We start from the raw sequence: 7,108 nt of genomic DNA, 5'->3' as shown, positions 1-7,108 counted from the left end.
CCAGAGCCCCAGACCTTGCTGGTGCCTGAGAACCCAAGCCCAGCTTCCAGGCACCAGGAGCTGTCCCGAGCTACAGCCTGAAAGCCTTTCATAGCCTGCTCCAGAGTGCAACAGATGTGTGCAGCTGCAGCCTGGGGACATTTTTTGGGTCCTGCCTTCGGAGAAGGCAAAAGAGCACCACTCACTTCAGTCCTAACACAAGCCTGGTGGGGATACACATGATTGTGAATGTACTAACGTTTGCACACACACCACTCGGGTCCCTTTCTACGTAAATGATGAGGCAAAGTTCCTCCAAAGTTTCTTTCTTGGCAAACTGTTTTTAGTTATATAAAAGATTATTTTTCTCCTATCCAGGCAAGTGGTGGTGCCTCTTGGTCAATATTTGTTCTGTAGTTTCAACATCTTTAGAAGCATTAGAGAAACCCTGTTAAACATTTTCCAGCTATGTGACTCAGAGCAGGGTAGAAAAAATCATTCACAGCAGCACCAGTTCACATATTCACATCACTTCCGTGTTTTTAAAGAGTAAGGGGCTAAGGCTGTTAGTTGAGGCCAATGCCAAATGTCCATTCATTTCAGAATTTAAAAAAAAAACTCATTCAAATTCAGAGCGGCTCAACAAGAGGGGGGAAGTACTTTGTAAAAGCACATGCTGGACAGAAATAGGGCACCTAGTCCAATAAACATGTCCTTCCCCTGAAGCTTATCTCAACCCTTCAGTTTCCTCTGTCTCAATAAAAATATTAAGCTATGTGATTTAATTTGTTTTTACTATTTATCTTCCTTGTCAAGTTCTTCCATATAGGTTTTAGAGCGGCAGCCGGGTTAGTCTGTATCAGCAAAAAGAACAGGAGTACTTATGGCACCTTAGAGACTAACAAATGTATTTGGGCATAAGCTTTTGTGGGCTAAAACCCACTTCATTGGATGCATGTCCAAATAAATTTGTTAGTCTGTAAGGTGCCACAAGTGCTCCTCGTTCTTTCTTCCATATAGTAACTACTAATCTAGTGGAATAGTTTGCCTGAATTCTTTGTTTATGCCCCATTTCCTGATTCTCAGGCTGAGATATTTGTTGTTTGGACCCTTTGCACTAAGAGCAATTTATTTTGGTTCTCTTTCTCAGATCTCATCCTAGGTCAGTTCCAAGTTGTCTCTATTGAGAATAAGTTCAAATTCTTGAAGCCATTCCTCATAACAAATATTCTTACAGTGCTATAATACATTAAACTTGTTTGTAGTAAGACCCTATAAAATAGTACATGTAACACATACAAAGGTGGTGTATATTGTAATGTCAATGAGCAAAAGCTTTCAATTTAGAATGATATTTTCAGTGCTGCCTAAGAAATTTGGACCCATTAAAATTAAAGAGAACTAGGCATCCATGTCCCCTGGGCAGCTTTTAAAACCTCTCCCTTAATTCCTGTTAATACTGATGGGAGACAGTTATGCACATATAGCTCTAAGAGAGATGGATACACATAGGAGTCTCAGATACATGGGTGCACAACTCCATATAACTGATCTGCTTTGTCCATCTTCTAACAAGATCAATAGCAACAATGAAGAGGGGTGTAACTAACTTTATTACCCTTGATAGCTCTATGCTGTTTATTTAATGTCAGATAAAACATTTCTATAATTTCTCTCTGCCACCTTGCTAAGCACTGTTACCAGCCATTCTCTTGATTCTGACCTCTGCAAAATCTGTACCCTTATTTTTAATCCCAAATCATTTTTCAAGATCAGGTCTGTGCCTTTAATATTACACTAATATAATTCCCCTTTGAAAACATTATCACTGGAATTTTCAAAAGAGTCTAAGGGAGCTGGGCACCCAAACCCCATTAAAATTCAATGAGATTTGGGTACCTAACTGCCTCAGGTTCCCTGCCCTTAGAGTTTATTACATGTATGCCTGGCATTTTTACAGGCAACTGGCCCAATCCAGCTTTCACCGAGGCTGCCAGAGTATCATCATCAGCCACTGTCCTGACCACACCCACAAGCAGGATTCAACATTGCAAAGATAACCCTCTGCAAATTAATGTTGACTCAGTTAATGATAATTTACACTAGGTTGGCCTGCGAGTTTGATAGGAGAATAGCTACCATCTTTCAGCACATTCCATCCAGTTCCATATATCCAGAGTGTAGCACTGCAGGTTTTATGTCCCTCCACTCATGGAGGGACACAGATCATGTGAACACAGATCATATGAATGGAAGTGAATGGCTCATAGATTCTTGGAAAAGCTTAGGAGGAAGAAAAAACATTCTTACAGCTCCAATACGATGTAAACAAAAGAACTATTTATAAAACTCAGAATACATTTACAAAATTTATAGTAGATCAATGTGAGTTGGTAGTCAAACTTGTGCTGTTTCACTAGCTGATTCTTAAATTTTGACAGCATATTGTGAAAAGTATGGACATTTTGAAACCAGTATGTATTTTTTCAGCTGCATTTTACTGAGAAAAAAAGTATTCTAACTTTAAAATTAGTAAAGAGGGGGAAAATGAGAATTTCTGGCACTGATTTTCCATTAAAATGCTTTTCCCATGAATAGCCTGTAAAAGTAATTAATATTTTCCATAATGATAGTAACTGTGTTTTCCATAATGACAGTGACAGTAACTATAGTGAAAAAGTCAGATTTTTAAAGGAAACTATAAAAGAAAGCTTTCACTGTATGATTTATTTAGCTTTATTATAACTTTATAATGAAAGAAAATTAGGAAGGAACAAGAGAGAAAATAACTATTAAAATATTTCTAACACTGCAACATTTAAGTTTAAATATTGAAAGGACTAGAATTTTATTTATGGCAACATAGTAAGATTTTAGTTCTTAGGAGAAAGGCTGGCTCAAAGTATTGGCAATAGGATATAGAGCATTTAGTTTAAGTCTTGTCCAGCTTGATACAGATAGAAAGACTTTTTGTTCTCATCTTCTGGTTCTTTGTTGGCTAGTTATTATTTATTTCTAGGGCCTCATTCACAAGTAGCAGTGTGCAGGACACTATCTTCTGAGATCAGGTCCTTTCTAACAAGAGACAACAAATGACATGAAATGAACCAGTGATCTCAGTGTACTTTGTAGGATACAAACATCCACATCACGGTCACAATTGCCCCACCTCCTCCAGTTGACAGCAGTTAAAGCATACAGGCCAAGGACACAATGGGCTGAAAAACGTTATTACTTGCACTACTCCTGCCTGTGTATTTGTTTTGTAGTTAAAGGACTTACAGCTTCCAAAAATGACAACCTGACTCTTTGCTTGAGCACTAATTTTACCTCAGAGTCTTCAAAAAGAGTAATTAAAATAATTTGGTTTTTAAAATGTTAACTGCATTTTCAGCAGCAAAGTGGTCTCCCTTATAAAGATTGTGATTCTGTGCTCACAAATTTCTCTTCTAGATTCCTTGAGAGAAAAAGGGTTTGTGTCTGCTTATAAGTCTGCTTTTAATGGGCTCTACCATCGCCTTCCTAGATTTACTTCTGAGCAGACAAGAAGCAAAATTGAGATAATTCATTTGCAATAATATTTTTTCCTTCTGAACACTAAACACATCGCCCAAATCCATCTGTCCTGGTTTATTCGTCATGCTGACTATGACAGTTAATTTTCCCTTGGTATACGGAATACAGTGCTATTTATATTGATGAAAATGAAATTTTCAGGGTGGGAAAATTAAAATATACCACATATTGTCAATTAAGTGGAAAGAGAGGCTTTCAGATGCTTTTGTTTTTATTTCTTTGTCTTCTGCATCAGAATTTTGTTTCCTGGGCAAGTCCTTAGAACCTGTCTAGAAACCCCTGGGAATCCCCAGTTCCCATTTACTCCCTACACACTCAAAAATTCCAATATCACAACACATTGTTCTTGCAGCAAATGAGAGAAAGAGATGCATCTAGTGCCAGATAATGTCTCTTCTGAGCTGGTCAGATGCACTCTCTCCCACCACAGACTCAGTATGCTGCTTGTGCAGTACATCCAGGCCCTGCCACTCTGGAGCAAGGGACCAAACTCAAGACTCAGACTTGGATGCTCTATGTGCTGAAATAGTATGCTTGTGCTAGGCCATGAGAATGGCCTTTTTACAGTCAGTATTAATTTTTTCCTGGTCTATGCTATATAAGGACCCACAACTGCATTAGGCTAAGATAAAATAAGAAAAGTGCTGTGTGTCTTTTCTTCTAAGAGGTCAAATGCAGATGAATTTAAAACAGAGTTTAAATTACATTTAAAACAAAGTTACATAAGTGTATGGGAGTTCTCCAAGGAACAAAGCCAAGGAACAAAAACTTCTCTCAGAGACCACTAGCCCATCCTAGTCCTAGGGGGCACTGTGCTGCAAAAGAGACGTAAATGCAGGTCCTGCAGACCAAAGATCTTCATAAGAGTGGGGACTTTAATCCCAGTGTCCTGGCCAATACCATCCTGGCGGACTCCATTCCAATTATGTACCATTTCCCTGCAGCTTCGCTTAGATAGGGTAGTCCTCTTCACGTTGTACCTAAATTGTTCTGTAGTATTCGTCTATGTTTGGTATTAAACAGCAACTACATTTAATCCCAGAAGTGGATGTGTTTCAGTGGAGGTGGAGGGAAGGGCGAGGGAGGCGTTAATAATTCTCACATATAGTTTGCATAGCTGTTAAGTTTGTGAAAGTGCTTTGGGATGTTTCAGAATAAAAGGCGTTATATATGTGGGAAGTTATTGTTTATTATTGCATTGTTGTTATTGTTTTATATTAACAAAATAAAACCCATGAAAGGCAAAACCAAGGAAAACGAGGGTACTATATGAGATACAATGTCAGCAATTCAAAGTGAAAAATGTTTCCAAATGTGTTAAATCTGGTTTACCATTGTTTAGCTACATGTGGTTTATCCATGATACAGACAAGAGGAATTGCCGGCATCACAAAATCCCAGCATTTAATTTCTTTCTCTGACTGGCAGAGCCAACAAAGCAAGATTTGCTTTCACATAATTAAATGTGGGAAACAACTGAATCAAGGTTTATCATTAGAATACTTGGTTGCTTTTTAGCATTTTCCTGCATAGCTGAGTCAATTGTTTCCATCTATAATAATCATTTCAAAAGCAAGTATGTTTCATCATACTTTTCCTGTTCTGATCCAAATTGACTAAATAATAATATGATGCTGCACTTTTACAGCACCTTCTAGGCAGGGCCGGCTCTAGGCACCAGCAAAACAAGCTGGTGCTTGGGGCGGCACATTTTTAGGGGCGGCATTCTGGCGCGGGCCACGCTGCCCCTAAAAATGTGCCCCGGCCGCCCTAACTCACCTCCGCTGCTGCCGCTCGGGTGCTGCTGCTCACCCTCCCTCCCAGGCTCTCAAACCCGGGAGAGAGGGGGAGATCCTGAGCGGCCGCGGCGCGCGAAACAGCTGATTCACGCGCCGCGGCCGCTCGGGATCTCCCCCTCCCTCCCGGGTTTGAGAGCCTGGGAGGGAGGGCGAGCAGCACGCACTGCTTCTCCCTCTCCCTCCCTCCCTCCTACGCTTGAGAGCCTGGGGGGAGGAGGCAGGGCTGGGGATTTGGGGAAGGGGCGGAATTGAGGCAGGGCCGGGGGTGGGGTAAGAAAAAAACCAGGGAGGGGGGGGGCGGGCGGCCAAAATTGTTTTTGCTTGGGGCGGCAAAAATCCTAGAGCCGGCCCTGCTTCTAGGCAAGGAGATCAATGCACTTAACAAACATTAATGAATAAAAACTCACCAACCTTTGGGTGAAATCTTGGCCCCATTGATGTAAATGATAAAACTCCCATTGACTGCAATTGGGCCAGGATTTTACCCAAAATCCTTAGGAGAAAGGTATTAGTATTATTTCTAGTTTATAGCGTCTATAGTATCTCAATTACGTCAAAAACGAAGGGCTGATGCTGCAATCCTTACTCGTGCAAATAACCCTTATTCACTGAAGCCAAAGGGATTACCTATGTGCAGACTACTTGCATGTGTATAACAGTTGCAGAATCAGGCCCATAAGTGTTGGCCTAATGGAATTACTCTGGATTGTATCTGAAATGAGAATTTGGCTCCCAGTGTACAGTTTACATCACTGTTCACATAATTGATTAATAGTTTATGGTTATCTTTTTGGCAGCCCAAGAAATGGTATTGGATAATGGCATTTAAGAGTGCCACAGCATCATGAACTATAGCAGAGATGACCTGTACCCGCTGATTGAGGGGGGGAGGGCAAGTGAGGGCAGCAGCTTCAGCAGAAGTTACTGTGCATGCTCAGTCCGTGTGACTCATAGGATCTGAATCCATTTCAGTAAGTAGGATAATATTTACTGTGACAAACAAATTAATATTCAAACCAGAGAAAGTAACCATCAACAACCACTGACTAGTAACATCAGTAAGTGCCTGGACAAATCAAGGATCAACTTCTTCCTGGAAACCCTTTCTGTCCTCCTGCTTTCCAATGGATTTCCATCTATTGCACTATAAGTAAGCACAAACAGTATTCAGTGTGTGAAACTGTCAACAAGGCATATTGTTATGTCAAGATAGTATCAAAGAGCAGCTCAGAAGTGCTGGCAGGTGAATTTTTCCTGATAGCAGAAAGAGAAGTTGTATCAGTGAGTACTTTTGCTGCTTATTAAATGATTGTCATTCAATTTTCTCACAATGCTTTCTAGGGGGAGCTTTGCAGTTAGCGCTCTGGTTAACTGACTAGTTTAAAATCTATTTTTTAGCAGTTCAATATGAGAGAGAAAGAGATGAACCAGGTGAGTTTATTTGCCCATTGTTTTAAAATCATAATGTGCATTACATGTCATAAAGCTGTTTTGGATCAAGAGATTTATTATAGATTTTAAATGCTCTTTAGATTAGATAAACATGCATGCATGCAATTTGCCAGAGAAGAACTAGAAAGAGAGAAAGAGATTAGATAAAAAATGGTAACAATAAATACGGTAGATGTTTTACAAAATGTTAATCACTATTTTTTTAACCTGGAGTTTAAGACCACATGGCAAATTTTTAGATGCATATTTTGTTAATATTATAATTGTTCTTGTTGTATCCTCAAAAGAAAACATGTACAAGC

At 39.8% G+C, this 7,108-nt stretch overlaps 1 protein-coding gene across 4 annotated transcripts in view; it reads left to right on the top strand.

Annotated features, from left to right (window-relative positions):
* Positions 1–6,364: 6,364 nt before the first annotated feature.
* The window catches only part of PDE6C (phosphodiesterase 6C), a 58,264-nt gene continuing 57,520 nt past the window's right edge, over positions 6,365–7,108 (top strand). For 2 of the 4 annotated variants that reach the window (XM_065552083.1, XM_065552084.1), the window contains exon 1: positions 6,365–6,504. The gene's annotated coding sequence lies outside the window, so the exon portion shown is untranslated. Of the gene's footprint in view, positions 6,636–7,108 lie in introns of all 4 variants that reach the window. The other 2 variants (XM_065552085.1, XM_065552086.1) reach the window with 2 other exon arrangements.

This window comes from Chrysemys picta, chromosome 7 (genome assembly GCF_011386835.1).
Source record: "Chrysemys picta bellii isolate R12L10 chromosome 7, ASM1138683v2, whole genome shotgun sequence".
NCBI lineage: Eukaryota > Metazoa > Chordata > Testudines > Emydidae > Chrysemys > Chrysemys picta.
The sequence above is the reverse complement of the archived record's forward strand: the minus strand, read 5'-3'. Positions and strand labels throughout refer to the sequence as shown.